The following is a 19,985-nucleotide window of genomic DNA, read 5'->3' as shown; positions in this document are numbered from 1 at the left end:
CAGCCATCACATCCTGCTTTGAAGAGGTCGCTAAAATCATAAACAGTGGATAGCATTGTGGGCCGACCTTGTGAGGGCTATTAATGATATTGGCCAACAGTACAGGACCTACAAGCAGATTTGACACAGGGACACAGACATGGTCAATGCTGCACATTAAAGGGCAGCTGCTGTTGCCGGGGATCATGCTGCCACTGGTGGAGGGCCTGCAACAGAACAACCACTCTCAGCCACAGAGGAATTCCTGGTGAACCTAGGATCAATCAACATCTCCCAGCCAACCATTACGCCATACTTCTTGGAGGTGGGTACCACAGCTTCCACATCAGAGGAGCATCCAGGTAAGCTTACTGTGTTCACTAGTATAATACATTAGCAGTGATTATGCAGGCTCTACAGACAAGTAGATAGGTGTCAGGTCTATCGTTGGGGTTGAGGGGTTTTCACTTGGTATTGCTGTCAATACCTCTCCCTCACCATTTCACAGGCACATCAGGTGTGGCTGGAGTTCCTGGTCCTGTACCTGGTAAGTGTGATAATGTTCTGCCAGATTAGATAAACTCTATGAATGGTAAGGGCTGCCATTTCTTCTTTTGCACAACTGTTGTGCTTAGTCAGTGTAGAATAATTATATGTTCCATTTTGTAGCAGTTAACTACAGTGCATAGCCTAGGGAATGACAGGTGTGTATTTTCACAAACATTAACATATTTGCACTTATAGTTATGAGCAACTATGCAGGCTGCTATACATGAGGCAATTACTCCAAGATGCCCATTCAGACACAATAGGGAGAAGGTACATACCTGAGGCAGTGATACTATAACTGGCATATCATTGTCAAGATAGATGTACTTGGTTTTATGTGTAGTTCTGTCACATACACTGTCATATTTCATACCTCACAGGTGTATTGCACTGGCAACATTACCCGGATGTAGGTGATGTGCATGTTACACAGGTTCTGGGTTGTCTGTGTATGTTGTTGTTAGTGTGTGTGTGTTGTGCATGGGATCAGAGACGAAAAGATATGGGACATGTAATGCAGTTGTGGATCCAAATCTGTATGAGTCTGCGGATTACCATACATAATACTGCAGGTTGTAATGTACTACTTTTGTGTTGCTTCTCACAGGTGAACAGGGGGTTGGAGTCTGTCCCCCTCACCACCTGATGTCAGTGTCTCATTAGACTCTGATGATGATGGTGGCCATAGTAAAGCACAGGTGAGGTTGGCAGTGGCTGAATCTGTCCCAGAGGTTGACATACCTCTTCTGCCCCCATTGTCTCCACACACAATCAGTATGCCCACACATACCCAGTCACCAGAGGCCACAGATATTGGAAGTAAGAAGATAGCAACATAGTACAGGACAGTGTGAGATCTACGGCATCAGTTAGTATAGACACTAGCCATAACCAGAGAGCTGATGAGGTCCCATACAGGCGGATTGACAGGTGTGCCTGAAGGAGGACTGCTGCCCTTCCACCACCTGTTGCAGGTGTCACATCATGGCTCACTTGGCACATGTTTTGGGCTGTCATGGAGGCACAGGCACAAGCTGAATGCAACACCAGATGGATGCTTAGGGTTATGGATGCAGAACAGTCTGACATCCATGATTACCTCCACCACATTGGTGACACCATGAAACATTTCACTGCTGTATTGGACAGACAGTGGGCTGAGTCAGTATCTGTCTTGGAGCTCACATTGTCTGTGCTGAAACATGTAGTTGGGGTTGGCCATCAGACATGTGGATGTAGGCCAGCAACACCATCTGCTGGGAGTCCATGTGGCCATGCACAGTAACGGTCCTGTAGTGGCAGTACCTCAAGTGCTACAGAGAGAGGTGTGCTGTCCACACCCCAATGTGGCAGGTCATGGGCAAGGGGTCCTGGGCAGTCCCGTGGGGGTCACAGGCCCAGCAGACAGCAGTCACCATCAGGTACTAGCACCGCACCTGACCTTAGGCATGATGCTGCCTGTGCCACACCTGGTGAAGCCAGATCCCATGCTTGTGACCAGAGACAGTGAACTGTTCACTCTACCATGTACTGTCCTCAGTTGTTCACCATACACACATGTAGGGCTAGCACTGGGCTTGAATGTATACATGCACACAGTCCAATACCACTGTCACATGCAGGTCACCTACAAATACAAAGAGCACCTCTTCATGGCCCATATAACCAGCACTCCTTCCTGACTTACACACATGCTGTCAACTGTTTGGCACAGCCTAGGCCCTGGCACCCCCACATCACACCCTGTGCATGTTATGATACATGTGCCACATCCCTGCCATCCGTGCCATCAATTTGTGGACCTGTATATATATATCTGATGCACCGGGTGGCTATATTACTTTACATGTGTTTGTGTAGTGCAGTAGTGTTATGCCATGGCAGTTGTTGTGGGCCACGACAAGTACAGTATGCTAGCATGTGTCAGGACTGCACAGCAAATGTTGTGTATCTTTGTTCCCTGATGGTGCACTGGCAGTAGTGTTACAGAATGACAGGTGTGTCACAGAGTTGTGTATGTTTTTGTCCCAAGAGTCTGAGCAGTGCAGCTATGAACACATGGCACCAATACAGTGGCACAGGATGGCAAGGCAGCACAGCAGAGATATGATGTCAGCAAGGTATGCCAGTATATGTGCATGGCTCGCTAGGTGCGTATGTGTAGAACAGTGTGTCAGGGACAATGGGGACAGTCAGTATCATCATGCTTTCATACTGTGTGACACACTCTACTACCTTGATACATGTTACCTGGGTACTCTGGATGTACAACTGTAGATGGAGGTAGACATCAATTATCCTTATGTAGAGGTGGGCAATTTAGGAACAACAGCTAGTCACAGGGCAATAAAATGCATAGCCAATGCACAGGGGTAGGTCACATGGGCATGTCTCTAGTGTTGCCAGGAGACATATTTTCACACACACGTTGGATACTGTGAGAGTAGAACCCCTATCTATGTAGGTATTCTATAGCTTGCAGTACTTATCGTATGCACCATGGTATTTATCTGATAATACACTATCAGCCAGTGTTCTTAAGGTAGATGACACCAGCAGGCCTTGTAACGGATGCCAATGTTGAGGCCAGCAGTTAGTCAGTGGGCATAAAATGCATAACTATTTTACAGAGATATCCCATAAGGGGCTTGTCTGAAGTGCTTCATGGGGATATATTTTTACACAAACATGTCAAATTCTGTGAGATTAGAACCTCTACCTATTTAGCATTACACTATAGCTCACAGTATTAACACATGTGCCATGATGTTTATCTGATAGCACACTGTCAGCCAGTGCTCTTAAGGTGGATGACATCAGCAGACTTTGTAGAGGAGGGAATTTAGAGGCCAGCAGCCTGTCATAGGGCCATAAAATGCATACCATTACAGAGAGACAGCCCACATGGGCATGTCCATTGTGCTGTGAGGGGATAAATTGATATAAACACACACACACACACACACACTCACACACACACACACACACACACACACACACACACACACACACACACACACACACACACACACACACACACACACACACACACACAAAGTTGGTGGATGTCAGATTAGAACTCCTATCTATCTAGTATTACACACTACAGCTCACAGCACCTATCGCATGTGACACAGGTTGTGTCTGCTGTATATGTTGATGCAGACACAGTACTTGTGGACTACACAAAGGGGCCTTGTGCTAGACAGCATGTGTGGCCTGCAGAGTGATACTGATTGGTACTGTTATTGTAGCTAGTGTCCTAGGGGTGGGATACCCCATAATATCCCTGCTATGTGTGTACACTTACCAGTCTGGCCGTATGTGACTGTTTTCAGTTTGATAGGCAGACATGTGGCCAGGGACAATATGGCCTGTCCAAGGACTGTGTTGCACCCATTGTACATTACACCACCTGCGTACCTATGTCTCTCTGCAGTGTGACATCCTGCAGGCTCAGGGGTCTGAGTGTGAGTGGATTCTGTACTGTTGTGGCCTTGGTCTGGTGCCATTGGACAGCTGTTGTGATGTGTATGTGCAGATAACCCCAGCAACCAGGGGTATGTGGGAAAATTCGTACATCCTCACCAATATCTATATCAATGTGTATAACGGGGTTGTCTCCTTAAATGTAGTTGTGTGTGTCAGTAATGTAAATGTGTTCTGTAGAAGTATGTGGGGAGTCTATGTATCATTGTACTTTATATAGGTATATATACATCTTGTATGCAACATACTGATATATACACTAATCAAGAGTGAGGGGGCTAGGGAGAGACAGATTTGTATACATAGCTCTAAGTCTGTACAAACATATTTCCACACCGCAGATCTTTGGGCTGTAGAGGCAACAGACTTGGGCTCAAGTTAGCTAAGTGTAGGAGCATGCCCAGTGTGTTTTTCAGTACTTACAAGGTTACTCCAGGCCAGAGTTACCTGGACTCCAGTCCAGGATTATTGTGTGTTGCAGGCCATTGGCTGTTGCACCTGTTACCACAGTACTGCAGTTGTCTGATAGTTTTCAAGGCATTCTCTGGCTGCTTGCTGACCTTAATATGTACTCAAGCTTCAGAACTGTAGATAGCTTCACAGACTGTCCAGACTCTTGCTGCATATTTTCACCGCTTTCACATAACATTGTTGTTTTCTAGCAAATTAATTGTAAATCAGTCAAAATTGAAGGAAGTTAATACTGACAGATATTTGAGTTTCAGACTTCATGCATTGCAGGAGAGTCATGCGAATGTAGGACTTGTTATTGTATCCACATTCTATATTTGTAGGAGCAATTATTTAAAACCTGTCCCAAGTTGTGGGCCTTGGTCCCACTTTTATTCACTTTATTTCAACAGATTTCCTACTGTAAGAGGTTGAGAAGCATGATGTGACTGGGTTACATAGTGAAACACCACCCATAGGGTGACAGCCTGCATACCTCTCCCTGTACATGTTTCTGTAGAATGTCCAGCATTTCACCCAATATCTCTGCTGTGTTCCTCATACATTTGTGGTTTCCTGGTGCTATACTGTACATCAGTCACTGACTTGCTGTACCTATTGACACATTTAACTGATGGTCTTTTCATCTTGCAGCTAATCTGACCTGTTGCAGCCTGATGATAAACTAGCCACCTGCTAGGTTACTCAGAGCATGTGTAATGTCTGTCTGTAGGTATGGCCTTTTGTGCCCCCATTCACTTTGGCTTTGCCCAGCTTTCCTGCAGTAACAGGTTGAGGGATTCTAACAGTCTGTGGGACTACCACCATATGAGTACCTCACATGCTAAAGATGTTGTATGCTGCCAGATTCAAACCATTAGCACCATTACACATGCTACTGCCCCTGGCCCACCAAGCCACACTGGCTGCCAGACAGAGAGGTTTCCTCCCTCATACCATCAACAAATAGGGGATTTTTCTGGTTCTGGTATATCATTGCAGACTTACTGTTACAGCAGTTGTATGGCAACACTGATGTGTTTGGGATGGAGGATGACCAGCTTATGCACTACTGGCATAGACAGTCGTGCGACTGTCCAGTGACCCCACTGTTTAGCATCTTCCTGGACTACTGTCATGGGGTTTCCAGCCATGTGGCATAGTGGCTGTTATGAAGCACATACTGGTGAACAGATTACCTGTTGTCCCAAGTGGATGTTAGATTTGTACAAGTAGCCCAGTATCCCACTATAGATGTCTGCAAGTAGCACACTACTTATAGCCCATTATATTCCCTTGCATACATCCGGAAGGTCTATACATATGCTACCATATTGTAGTACCCCTTACAAGTGGTGTACAGGAGAGTGACTTACCTTGTGAATGCAGCAGTTGACAGACCTGTAGGTCGGGGCTGACTCTGTCTGATGCAGGCAGTCCACAGACAAAACATGATGAGGTTCAGGTTGTGTGGCCTGGGCGGCATCATTTTTATTGATATGTATTTGAGTCAGAGTATGGCGTCAGTCCCTAGGGGCCTAGGTTGTCAGTGCATATGCTATGTGTTGTCTACTGGCCAAGGCCAGGGCATGTTGAGCATGCCTATTTCTGCCTACAAGGACAGCCTCAGGGAGTTCCTCCTCCAAGTCCCCCTGTGGGTGCAGCTGTTGTGACCTATGCACTGGTGGGGGGGGCTGTGTATCCCTTCAATTTGTTGATCCTGCTGCAGCTGGTTCTGTAGGATCATATTGTATAGCATGGCACATATTGTGAACATCTGTGCACATGTGGCTGGAGAGTTCTGCAAAGCTCCACCAGATATATTGCGGCACCAGAACCGTGACTTCAGCAGCCCAAACACTCACTTTATGATGTTCCTGGTTTGTGCGTGTGCTTCATTATGGTGTTCTTCGGTGAGTGGGTGTACATTTCTGATGGGTGCCATCATCCACGGTTCCAGTGTGTAGCCAGCATCCCCAAGTAAATGGCTGTGTGGGATGTCCCCACCTAGCAAACATCTGGTACAGCTGTGATGTGTGCCAGATATGGGAGTAGTGATAACTGCCAGGGCTGCCACCACACACATTCAAGATAATGGCCTGGGCATTGCACACAACCTGGCAGTTGATGGAGTGATACCCCTTGTGGTTGACATAGATTCTACCCTCTTCACCAGGTGTTGTCTTGATGTGTACATGAGTGCAATGTATGGTACCCAGTTCCTTAGGGTAGTATGCTACATGGTAGAAGAGTTGCATACTGCTGGCCCTCCCCTTAGGCATGTGGGGAAGATAAATGTGCTCACTGGCATCTTGTAGCATGGCATCCAGGAACTGGTGGAATACCCTGGAAGCAGATCCCTGCGAGACCCCCATCATGTCCCAAGTTGGTCTTTGTAAAGTACCTGTAGCTAGTATCCTATGGGCTACACATGCCATTGTTTCCACAGAGATGAGTTCCCCTCTGTTGGCTCTGGGTCTGAGTTGAGGGCCGCAGAGCTCAGTGAGTTGTTGTAGTATGTCCATGTCTACCAGGAGTTCTCTACAATCTCCAGCTCATGTAGCTCCTGGTAGGTGACCACCATATATTATTTTGACATATGTACTGCAAAATCTTATTATTATAAATTTGTCTTTGTGACATAGGCACCTTTACATCAATTATTTTACAAGAATTGGAACATTTACCCTCCCGTCATACATCTTTCTGTGTACATCTCTGTGATGTCTGTACAAATTTCCTCAGTATACTTCTCCTGTTTGGTAACCCATGATTTGTAGTTGCCTCTGCTGTGTTGCATTCCATCTTACTTGCCACTGTATTCATATGTTTCATTTATGTGCACAGTACACTTTCCTTGCCTGTGTACAGCATGCATTATTTGCCTTATGTAGCTATGTGTGTGTCTGTGCAGGCACGTTTAACAGGTTTGCCCATAGATGAGCCTGTTTGTTTACTGTGTGTGCTCGTGTTGCTCAACACATTTTCCTGACTGCCAACACTGTTGTTGCCACAAAACCTTTCTTGTATTCCTGTAAACTTGATCTGTAGCGTGCATATCTGATTAGCGCTAATGCTCATCACACTAACACATAAACATTGTGTAGGCTTCATGCAAATCCTACACGATTGTCCATGAATCCCACACAGGATCTTTTCCAAGTCAGAAATTTAACAGTTCACAGATAGTAAAATTTGATTTATCTGTGCTGGTTATTAATGCAAGGAACATTAGCAATCATGTTTTTTGTTTGTTGGAAAATTTGCTTCATTCACATAAGACTGATGTTGATAATATTTCTGAAACACAAGAACAATTATTTAAAACCAGTTATGTTGGGTATAAATGTTTTTTCTTCTATAGCAGACATTTTAATGAAAAATCAGGTGGAGATGTCATGATAGGGATTAAAGAATCCCATGAGATCTGTGATCACTACATATTTGATAGTGGCATCAATACTACAGAGTGCATAAGTGTGACAATAAAGCAACTTTAAATAGTAACACTGTGACAGTAAAGACAACCCTGAAACTGAATATAACTGTTAGACTGTATAGACTACCAAAGTTAAGAGTTGGTGACAAAGAGCAATTAATAATTTCTTACATGAAACACAACAGGAAAAAACATCAGCTAAGGATTTTTTTTTTTTAACCAGAAGTAGACTGGAATAGTAATATTGATTCTACGGCATTAATAAGGACATTATTTACAATTAATGTTTAGGAACAATTGTTGAAGATAGTAGCAAGCCTACCGGGGAACAGAACATACTGTATATTGTTTGTTCTCCAAAAGAGATGATTCGTTATATCAAGTTAGATGACCTTTAATGTGCAGTGATCACTGGGCTATAAAGATTAAACTACAGCTAGATAATTCTGCCAAAATGAAATGTAATCAAGGCACAGAATATTAACAGCAGACTTTATGAAAACAAGATAGTCATTCTGTAAAACTTATAGAAAGGATGCATTTGTTGTAAAGATGGCAGTAGGAATCTGGCAAATTTGAAAGGGAACTTAAATGCAATAAAATAAAAAAAAAAATTAACATTAGAATTTAGGCAAATAAGGTTGGGAAGATATAAAACTGCATAAGATGAGAGATAAATGTGTTAAGAAAATGTGCATATTGCTTTAAAATAAAAGAATGTGATATGTTTTCTTTTCATTTACTGTATGGGGGGAATTCAATAAAGCCTACACACGAACATATTAAGATTCAGCACGAGCAAACACGGAAAATTCTGTGGCATGCAAATTTCCTCATAAGCAGTTGAATCTCATGCAACTGAGTCAGGAACACTGATCCAACAAGCATTAATGTATCTCTTCAGAGTTTGCATCAGTGTCTGCAGTGTACATGGAAGAATTCCGCTTACAGGAGACTAGACAGACAAAAGGAGGTGTGAAACTGCAGAAATGTTGACATAAATCCCCTGAAAATGTAATACCACATGCACATATGATCAAAACTATTATTTTGGATGTCAGAAAGATGAAGGGAATAAGTTAGATTAATACATTTTTTTCAATAATCTCAGCATGTTTGCTACAGTGTGCAAACATGCTTAAAAGAAAAATAAAAAAAATATATATATAGGAAAAAAAAAGAATTTTATACTATGTGACAGAAATGTATTATAGGATCTTGCATGGGGTCCCTACAATAGTGCATTGCTGCTGTTGCTAAGGTAGTAGGCCTATGAAGTATGTAGCTTCCAGACTGTCAGCACAGATACATATGCAAATAAGGTGGAGTTACTGAATAGCAGAAAGGAGTAATCGTGTCCGCATATCCCCTTAGTGTAGGCTCTTAGACTTTATTGGGAGGGTTGGGAGGGTGACCTAATGGTTAAGGTGTTTGCCTTACAAACACAAGGTGCAGGGTTTGAGTCTCACAAGGGATAATTGGCTAGGCTCACAAGGGCAATTAGCCTAGTATTAACCTATGAACCTATATTGATGTTTACACAGGCTGTGGCTGACATCAGGGAGGTGTGTCCTCTCACTTCTAGGCTCTTTTAAGCTTAGGCACACATGTTTGCATGGCTCGCTGCCTGGCTGAGCATGTTGTTAAAACTGGATGTATTCAATTATTGATTTTGACCTTTGTATAAGCTATGCTGTGCGTGGCATCGCGCACTGAAATAGGGCCATTAAATGATGGTAATTATATTGTAGGCATGTAGAATGCATCATAGTTAGCCAATCACAGATTCAGGACCTACACCAGAGCTGTATAAAGTATGCATACACCCTACATTCTGACTTTCCTCCAATACTCCGGACCATTGGAGTACAGACCTGGCAGTTTTAACTGAGATAATGCTACAGGCTGCTGCAGGTATACTACATCTTTATGTGCTTGATGCTAAGATCAGTGCTGCTGGTGCTGCTGACAATAGGCCTAGGCAGAGAAGCAGAAGAGTGTTCAGGCCCAGGGTAACCTTCCAGGAGCTACATGAGCTGGAGATTGTAGAGCTCTACAGGGTGGAGAGAGACATACTACAAGAACTCACTGAGCTCTGTTGCCCTCATCTCAGAGCCAGAGCCAACAGAGGGGAACCCATCCCACTGGAAACAAAGGTATGTGTAGCCCTTAGCTACAGGTACTTTTCAAAGACCAACTGGTGACATGATGGGGGTCTCACAGGCATCTACATACAGGATACTCCACCAGTTCCTGGATGTCATGATAACACAGGCCAGTGAGCACATATCTTTTCCCCCTCACTGCTGAGGTGAGGGCCAGCAACATGCAACACTTCTACGGGATAGTACACTACCCTGAAGTACTGGGTGCCATAGATTTCACTTGTACACATCAACGCACCACCGGGTGAGGAGGGTAGAATCTATGTTAACCGCAAGGGGTACCACTCCATCAACTCCCAAGTCATGTGCAATGGCCAGGGGATTATCCCTGGCAGTTATCATGACTCCAATATCTGTCAAGCATCACAGCTGTGCCAGATGTTTGCTGGGGGACATCCCACACAGCCATTTACTGGAGGATGCTGGCTACTCCCTGAAGCCATGGATGATGACATCCATCAGAAATACACACACCCCCTTGAAGAATGCCATAATGAGGTACACGCGCAAACTAGAAACACCATAGAGCATGTATATGGCCTTCTGAAGTTGTGGTTCCACTGCCTAGATATATCTGCTGTAGCCTTGCAGTACTCTCCAACCACACGTGCACATATGTTCACAGTATGTGCTATGCTACACAATCTGATCCTGCAGAAATAGCTGCATCAAGATCAGCTAAGGGAAGGGATACACAGCTCCACACCAGTGCCTAGGTCACCGCAGACACAGTAACAAGAGGACTTGGAGGAGGAACCCCCTGCTGATGTCAGTATGCCCTGGCTTTGGCTAAGAGACAACACATAGCACATTCACTGACAACCTAGGGATCTAGGGACTGACACCTTACTCCTATTCACATACATATATTAAACCTAATGCCAGGCAACCCACACAACCTTTACCAATCCATTTAGTGGCTATGTACTGCTTGCATCAGACAGAGTCAGCCCTGAACTACAGTTCTGTCAACTCCTGCATTCACTAGGTAAGTCTGTAACATACACAGTACTTGTAAGGATTAGTATGATATGGTATTGTATGTATGGACCTGCTACTTTTATGCAAATAAATATAGTGGGCTTTAATATTCACTAGGCCTCATGCATGGAATATTCACTACATCTGTCAAAGGAAATGTTACACAGTGAGGTTACGTGATATTTGAACTACAGTGTATCCCAGCAGAAAATGCATTGTTTTTCCCCCACCCCTAACACAGCAGTGTTCCCATATAACTGCTTTAACAGTAACTCATCAATGGTATATCAGCAGTGCATATGATCTCAGGACAGTGACATAGAAATGGATCATACATTGTATGTCTCACTTAACGCAGGAATAACAACGTACATATTTATGGTTTTGATTGTGTAATGAATAACTCCACTCTGGCAGCTTGTGCGGCTCAGTGGACTTGAAAAGTTAGCATGGGTGATGGCGCTGATGCTTTTAAGTGGGAAGTATCCACATCTTTTGGATGTGAGGTATTATTATGTTGTTGTTTTTTTACAGACTGTCAGTCTGTGTGTTGTGTAACATTATTAACTTCTGTCACATGTTAATTACACCAGACAGCTGAAGAATGTGGTGGACAATTTTAGTGAAGTGCAGAACTGCAGAAAAAATCCCGGACTGGAATAGAGGTAGGTGTGGGCTGGAGTCAGTTTAAAAGTACTGACAATACCACTGGGCATGCTCATACACTTAGTTAAACACAGCACAGTTCTGTTGCTCCTTGCTCAAAATGACCTGTTATGTATAGATATGTCTATACATACATAGATATATGTATACGGATTCACTTTACTTGACCGAAAACTCATTTGATGGAATTTCATTTCACTGAGACCAAATTCCTGAAAGCTCAAATAGCCGAAAACTCCTTTGACTAAATCCCATTTGACCGAAAATAATAGTGGCAGTGTATAAGCCCTTTTCTCCACTGTAGTGTGACCCTGGAGTAGGTATATATAGTTAGGGTGGCCGGGGGGCACAGACCCCCACAATGGGGGGTGTGAGGGGCATATCCCTTCATTTAACCTATCTCTACAGCAGGTCCTATTTATAACACAGGGAAGGTTTAAGTCTTTTCAACTTGTAATTCCAGCACTGTTTGTTTAAATGCCCTGTATACCAGGCATAGATATCCCCTCAAAATCCTGTAGGAGACAAAATACAGGGATAGGGCCTTGAGGCGGTCTGCATAGGACATATTACTTATGACCTGTATTCTTTTAGTGATGAACCTCTGTGGACATTCCAGTTGTTGGATATGCCCGGTTAGGTACATACCAAAGGGGGAATTGTACTCAATGATAGGTCTGATGAATGCCGAATACAGTGGAACAACAACTTCCTTGGTCTTAGATGGTATACTTTTGTTTATAAGTTGTGATGATTTCCTCATGACTATAAACACATGATGATCAAAGGCTAGATTACTATCTATTTGTGTCCCTAAGTCCCTGACTACTGGGTCAACTCTAAGGGGTGTGATGTCAATTTGATAGTTACCAGGGATGGGTGACTTTTCAAACAATACTATTATGCATTTCTTGGCATTTAGTTTTTAGTCCATGGCTTTGACACCAGTTGTTCGTCTGTGTCATCCCCTCCTGGAGAACATTTGTGTCAGTGCGAGATTCAATGATAGCTCCTAATTTGCAATTTAGTGACCTAGAGACTACTGACATCAGCCTTGACTTCTGAGAACTAAATTGCAAATAGGAGCGGTCCAAGGGCTGATCCCTGAGGGACTCCACTTTTGACTGGCCTCTTTGTAGAGGTGGACTCCCCAATTCTAACTTCCTAGATCATGTCTGTGAGCCAGTTGGCTATGCACCGAGTGACATACAGGTTTGTACCTAACCTCTTGAGTTTGTCAACAATGCCTGAGTGGGGTATTGTGTCAAATGCCTTGGCCAAGTCAAGGTAGGCAGTGTGAAAGATTTTGCCCTCATCCATTGCTTTGGTGACCTTCTCTAAGAAGTCCACCAGGTTGAGTAGGCATGATCTGCCCTTGATGAAACCACACTGGGTTGGGTTCAGTGTCTGGAGGTGTACTATATTTCTTTTGATCATCTCCATGCTAATACTTTCCATGGCTTTACATATAAGACTAGTGAGACTTATGGGTCTGTTTCCTGGGTCTGTAGATGGCCCACCTTTGTGCAGAGGGGTGACTATTGCCTTTCTCCATTCATGAGGCATGAAGCCTGTTTGGAGGCTACAGTTAAATAGTAATTCTAGAGGCCCTGATAAGTCATGTTTCATGCTATTTAGAAGGCATCCTGGGATATTTTCTGGGCTCATTGATGCAGTGTTCTTGGTCTTAGAGAGAGCATTAAGGACATGTTACCTAATGATAGTAGGGGGGAGTTATATTTGATGATAATTCCTGAGGGAAGGTTGAGGGGGAGACAGGAGTAAAGTTAGAGCTGAATTTATCAGCCATGAGGTTTGCTATATCTTCTGGCTCAGTATAGATGGCAACATTTAAAATGAGCTCTGCACACAATTGTGTATTGCCTTTAAGGTTGCAGACATAGCTAAATAATGTTTTGTGGTTGTCCTTGGCCTGGGAGGCCAAACTTACCTCATATTTGGCTTTGGTAGACTTTATTTGTCCTCTGAGTTGTTTGTTTAGTTTAATGAGAGTGCTTTTATCCTGCTGGGTGCTGTACCTCCTAAATTTTGCCATGATTTTTTTCTCTTGTTATACATATGATTGATTTTGTGATTCCACCAGAGTGGCTTGCTTTTTGAGTTAGTTCTGCACTTTTTCCTGGTGGGTACAGTTGCCTCTATGCAGATATTAACATGCTTGTACAGGATTTCTGTCAACAGTTCTGCATAAGCAGAAGTGTTCTCAGGGTTTATATGGGCTTGACATTTTGCCATGTTATCACTTAATAGCAGGAGGTTAGCCTTAGAATAGTTCCAATAGTTCCTGAATATTCCCGGTTGAGCTGGGGGTCCAGGTTTTATTTTTACTTCAAAGGAGACCATTTTGTGGTCTGATTTTACCAGGGAAGGCATTACAGTAGGGGGTGTGCAGCACTCTTCCATATTAGTGAGGACCAGATCCAGTTTGGTTGCACCCCTGGTTGGTGTATTGACTATCTGGTCCAGGGAGTCTAGGTTTACAAAATCCAGGAATCTCTGTACATGTACGTTTGATGTTGTATAAGATTCCCAGTTAATAGTGGGGTAATTAAAGTGACCCATGAATATGGTACTGGGTTGGATGGTTAGTGTTTCTAATAAGTTTAAATACAAGGTATGGGTTTCCTGGGTTATAGAGAGGGACCTATAGCTTGCAAGGAAGTGGTATTGGATTTTACCTATGGTGATTTGAACATGGAGCAGCTCAAGTGCATTGTCCTGTTTGACCAGCCTTGAAATATATTTATTTTTGATGTAAATAGAGACACCTCCACCTTAAGTCCTTGCCTGTGAAGTAGCTGGTCTAAATGTGTGGAAGGCATTATGACCTTGCACTGTTGGTGTGCTCTCCATGGCTTTAATCCAAGCCTCAGAGACCACACAGACATCAGCATTCTCTAGGGTAAAGAGAGCTTCTAGGGAGTGGAGTTTTTTGTTTAGCCTCCTAGCATTGAACAGTAATATCTTTAGATTTTCTTGGTTTTTATTTGCTATGTCTGAAGTATTTTCAGTTTGGCATTGCCTAAAAAAGGCACTATGGGAGAAGACAATGTTTTAGATAATATTCGAAAGTGTATAGGAGAGAGGGGCAGACCATCTTTGGCAAAGCAGCGTGGTCTGTTGACTATCTCATTCCATGCTGACAAATATTGCACCCCCTTAGAATGACACCAGAAACTAAGTCAATTATTAAAGTCATTCATCTTTTGTTCATATTGTGGCATCATCCTTGGAGAAGGTAAAATGCTGTTCAATACTAGGCTCATACCAGCCTGAAAGACATATTCTGAGAGATCCATGATGTCTCTCTTCATATAGTCTAGGGAGGTAAGTCTCAGGTCACTTACTCCCACATGGACTATGACTGAGTCATATTGGTAATTGTGGTTCAATGACTTGAGTGCTTGTGTAATGTGGCGGATCCTAGCCCCTGATAAGCAACTGACCATGTGTCAGCCTCGGCCTTCTGCACTCCCACGCAACACCCTCTGCAAGTGATGATAACTGTGCCATACCCCTGTTTTCTATCTTTTGGATTCAGGGACACTAAAGCCATGTGTCTGATGCACAAGGTAACTATTTATATAAATGATTATTACATCTGCATGTGTGGTGTTTAACTGATGATTGCACCTGCCAGTTATATTGTACTTGGTCAGGTTCATTACTTTTTCATGGATACTCTTGTAAGGGTTGTGAAGTTAACAATTGAAATATGTCTCATACATTTAGAAATTTTCTCTGTAATGATTTTTATTACAGAGTTGTGTTGCACATCAGAAGTCACAACATCAGATTCAGATCTCAGAATTGTATGTCAGCACTGTAATCAAATCTCATCAAAACAGTAATACAGTATAATGGTATTTCTGCCATGTACATCACCATAGCTTCATAGGTACATAGGATGTTACTTGGCTATTGACCTGATAGTAAATAAAAATCCAACGATAGTGACCAGTGTGTAAACGCTCCCAAAACGTGAAAAAATAAACAAGGAAGCAAGAAGCAAGTACAGTAGCACTCCAAGGCTGACCAAATAAATCCACAAATCACTGGTAGGCAGCAAACACAATATATATATATATATATATATATATATATATATATATATATATATATATATATATATATATATATCTTCAAAGTTCTAAGTTTATTTGTAACAGAACAAATAGGTTAGCGCTATTACCCTCATGGGCTACTTCAGACCTTAAAACATCTCTTAAAAAAGCACCTCTTACATACTAAAATTACATCACTTCCTATCAATAATACAAACTATGAACATTCAATTTTATTAAAAACATAAAACTATTAAAAAACTCATTTATAAATAACATATATAAATTAATAAGTACTGACCAATTCATAAAACTTTTATTTAATAATTAACCTTCTATTTCTTAAAACTGGTTTATTCGAAACTTTATCATTAAGCCCAGGTTTCTGATCTGCCCTGAGCCTAATGATCTACTGAATTTCTTTTCTCAGTGCAGTTCCTCACATCTCCTCCCCGTTTATTTGGTTTGTTGATGTGGATGATCTGAAACTTAAAACTGTGTTGAGTACTAGTGTCCAAAATATGTTTGGATAAAGCACTGGTAGTAGGCTGTATGCGTATATTATATATATGTTCTCTCATCCTCTCACGTAAACACCTGTCCATTTTGCCTACATAAAATGATGTGCAGGCTGCACACTGAGCTAAATAAAAAAGTGTTGTATATTGCAGGTAGCTGCTGATCTAAATTCAAAGTGCTTGTGCGTAACAGGGTGTAAGAAGTGGGAATCAGTACATATGAAATCACAAAAATTGCAATTATTACATGGTCTCGTACCCTCTACATTAAGCTCATTAGATACCTGTGTATGGTTCTTAGGATAACATAACAGCCCCATTAGGCTCAGGGTAGTTCAGAAACCTGGGCTTAATGATAAAGTTTCTATTAAACCAGTTTTAAGAAATAGAAAGTTAGTTATTAAATAAAAGTTTTATGAATTGGTCGGTACTTATTAATTTATGTATGTTATTTATAAATTAGTTTTTTAATAGTTTTATGTTTTTAATAAAACTGAATGTTCATAGTTTGTATTAATGATAGGAAGTGATGTCATAAGTTGTTTTAGTATATAAGACGTGTTTTTTTAAGAGATGTTTAAAGGTCTGAAGAAGCCCATGAGGGTGAAAGCGCTAACCTATTTGTTCTGTTACAAATAAACTTAGAACTTTGAAGATATATATATATTATATATATATATATATATATATATATATATATATATATATATATATATATATATATATATATATATATATATATATATATATATATATATATATATATACAGTGTTTGCTGCCTACCAGTGATTTGGTATTATGTTTATGTGGATTTATTTGGTCAGCTTTCAAGTGCCCCTGTACTTGCTTCTTGCTTCATTGACCTGATAGTGTTTAGAAGCCTAGCCATTAAATCACAGTATAAAATTCAATGACAGATATCATGTATGGCCAAGATTTGTCTAACAAGGACCACCCATGTCCAAGTGAGAAGCAAGTGCAATCCAGGGCAGACATTAACAGTTTCACATCGAGTCATCCAGGTTGTGAGGAAAATGGGTCATGGAGTTGCTCTGCTTGACATGGTTTTGAAGCCTATTCCAGAGGAGTGGCAACCTGTGGCAAATGTATCTGTCGCTCCAGCATGTCCTATATATGTCAGTCTAGATGGAAGTCCCTGGAACAGGTGACTATAGTCCCATATGACATATGTAGGGGCAGCATTTCCATCACATTTGGGTCACTGATAGCCCTGTAAGGTATACATAAGTCACCTCAATGCAGTCTATATCATACTGAGTACAGTGAGCTACTTCACTCTGTTCATATAAGATACCTGTCTGACACCCTGATTTTTATAACTTAGAAATCTCTGAGGTATGTCAAGTTTCTGCAGGTATCTGTTATACTACACAGCAAAGGGAGCATTATATTAAAGAATAGGCCTGAGGAGGGATGACTATATGGGATTTAGAACTTAATGTGATAGTGCTGCAATGACTTTGCTAATCTGATGCGAAATACAGAAAATCTTCCTCACCACTGTAGACACGTTGCAGTTTATTTGTGTTTCCAGGTCTATCAATACTGAATTGGTGATTAGGGTATTAAGGATTATGTTATAATACGCTAGAACGTTATTAATACCATAGGAAATGATGATGCATTTATTTGAAGTTCGTTGAATAGCACAGATTTGTTGTCATTCATTAGTCTGTGTAACCCCTTTTGAACAGTAGTCATATGATTAGGGGATTCAGTGATAGCACCTAAGCTGTATTCAACCACAAACTTGGCTAGCCACAGACACTCTGTTGTGGTCCGGAGTTCTGAAACGTACCTGACAAGCATGAATAACCACAACACTGACATGTGTGGTAACCCATGGGTGACGGTTCTGCTGCTAGAGGTGAGCTCATCAACTCTGAATGTGTGTTGTTGGTCTGTGAGTCAGTTTACAACCGACCTGACAACATAGGAGTTGATATTCACCTGTGTTAGTTTCTCAGTGACTCACAAATGTAGGATTGTATGTAAGGCCTTGGCCAAGTCAAGATAGAAAAAGTCAAAGTTGTGCACACATGCTATGTCTCTGGTCACTTTATTGAATTCCACCAGCTTTAGCATGCACAACCTAACCTTGAGAAAACAAAGGTGGAACAGCTGTAGTGTCTGGACGTCAACTCTGTCCTTGTATCTGACATCCATAAAAATCCATTCCATTGTCTTACAATTGAGGCTGGTTAAACTTAAGTGGCTATAAGTACATGTGTATGTTGCTGATCCATCCTTGTGTAGGGGGACTTGGTTGCTGATTTCAAATCCGTGTGGATAAATGGCAGTACACATATTGTGGTTTAATAGGGTGCCTAGTACAGTAGTTCACTGGTTAAGAATATTAAGAATGCATGCCAGAATGCCATCTGGTCCATGGAGGCTGTGTTCCTAGTCTTGTAGAGAACAGTGATTACTTGTTCTTTGTAGATGCAGTTTGAAGATGATGTTGAAGACATTTTCTGGTAAGCTTGGGGGTGGATGTGGGGTTAATTTTTAGCCAAGCCTGTCTGCTAGCAGGTTTTCAATTTACACTGGGTCAGTGTGTGCAATACCATCCACAATTAGTTCAGCACACATCTGAATTATACCTTTGAGGTTGCAGATGTAGCAGAAAAAAGCCTTATGGTTATCCTTGGCTATGGTTTCTACATATTTCCCATAGCTGCTCTGTGAGGATTTTACAAGGTGTCTTATTTGCTTGTTTAGGCTGGGGAGGGTTGTCTTCCAGTTCGAGATTCCTACTTTTGCATTTGTAGACATCAGCTTTCTTTGCTTACTGTATAATCAAATAATGTCAGACATCCGTCAGCATGGTTTGTATTTTCATGAGGATCTTTCTTTGATCCTATCAGGTACGTCTGTGTCTATATATTTATGTAGATGTTTATACAGGGCATCAGGGTATACTTTACTATAGCTGTCAATGTCCTCTGTGGAAACTGGAGTTTGGAAGTAGATTATATGATCCCTTAGGAGGGTGTAGTTACCCTGGAAGATATATTTTGAGCTTACTTCTCATTTTTGTAATTCTGTGCCTATTGCTTTTTAAAAAGGCTGCTTTATTGTTGGATTTAAACAGTACAGGCTCTACACATGAGGCATTGAATTGATCAGTGCTACTTGTGAGGACCAGATGTAGAATATTACAGACCCTTGTGAGTTTCCATGGCATATGAGTTACCAATGCCAGGAAGTATTGTGCAAGTGAGTTTGGCCTCCTATACGTTTCACAATCAATGCAGGTATAGTTGAAATCATCCCAGAGTAGGTTGTTTTGTTCAACTTTAATTGTTCTAAGTGCTTATAAATTGGATGTGTGGGCTTCCTTGCTCATGGAAAGGGACATATAACTGGCTATAACATGAAGGGATTTCTTAGTCCTAGTAAATTGGACTTACATTAACTCCATATACTTATGTTGTGTTGCCAGTCTAGAGGCAGAATTATCTGCAATGAAGATAGATAGATACCCCACTCCTGTGATTCACATAACTTCAATTTGCAGTCTGAATGTGTGGAAGGCATTGTAGCCTTGCAGTGCTGAGTTACTTACTGCGGCCTTTAACCAGGTTTCTGTGACTGTACAGATGTCAACAACTTCCAGTGAGCAGAGTGCTTACGGAGAGT

The sequence above is a fragment of the Protopterus annectens genome, chromosome 6.part0, assembly GCF_019279795.1.
Source record: "Protopterus annectens isolate FY-2018-M chromosome 6.part0, PAN1.0, whole genome shotgun sequence".
NCBI lineage: Eukaryota > Metazoa > Chordata > Ceratodontiformes > Protopteridae > Protopterus > Protopterus annectens.
The sequence above is the reverse complement of the archived record's forward strand: the minus strand, read 5'-3'. Positions refer to the sequence as shown.